Genomic DNA, 793 nt, shown 5'->3' with positions numbered 1-793 from the left:
TTAAAGATTAACACCAGAGAAAAAGAAGGAAATATTTTGTGACATGTGTCCATTCATAATGAAGATGCAGCAATCATAATACATATGCACTTAATAACAGAGCTTCAAAGTATACAAAGCAAAAACTAATTGAAATAGATAAATTCACAGAGTTGTAGGTTTTAATATTCATCTCTCAGTAATAGACAAAAGGAATATTCAGAAAATCAGCAAGTCTTGAACAATTCTATCAAGTGACATAACCTAGCTACCAATTACAGGACACTCAAATGAACAACTGCAGAATAGACATTCTTTTAAATGCACATAAAACATTAAGATATTCTAGCCGGGCGCGGTGGCTCACGCCTGTAGTCCCAGCACTTTGGGAGGCCGAGGCGGGCAGATCACGAGGTCAGGAGATCAAGACCATTCTTGCTAACACAGTGAAACCCCATCTCTACTAAAAATACAAAAAAATTAGCCAGGCATGGTGGCGGGCGCCTGTAGTCCCAGTTGCTGGGGAGGCTGAGGCAGGAGAATAGCGTGAACCCCCAGGGGGCGGAGCTTGCTGTGAGCCGAGACTGCGCCACTGCACTCCAGCCTGGGCGACAGAGTGAGACTCTGTCTCAAAAAAAAACAAAAAACAAAAAACAAAACAAAAACAAACAAACAAAAAAAGATATTCTATAGATTGAGCCATAAAACAGTCTTAATACATATGAAAAGACTGAAAATATATACAGCATGTTCTCTAGTCATAACAGAATTAAACTAAAGGTCAATCACAAAATGTATCTGAAAAAAATAAATA

This window comes from Mandrillus leucophaeus, unplaced genomic scaffold (assembly GCF_000951045.1).
Source record: "Mandrillus leucophaeus isolate KB7577 unplaced genomic scaffold, Mleu.le_1.0 Scaffold19, whole genome shotgun sequence".
Classification (NCBI taxonomy): domain Eukaryota; kingdom Metazoa; phylum Chordata; class Mammalia; order Primates; family Cercopithecidae; genus Mandrillus; species Mandrillus leucophaeus.
This window is presented reverse-complemented; position numbering follows the sequence as displayed.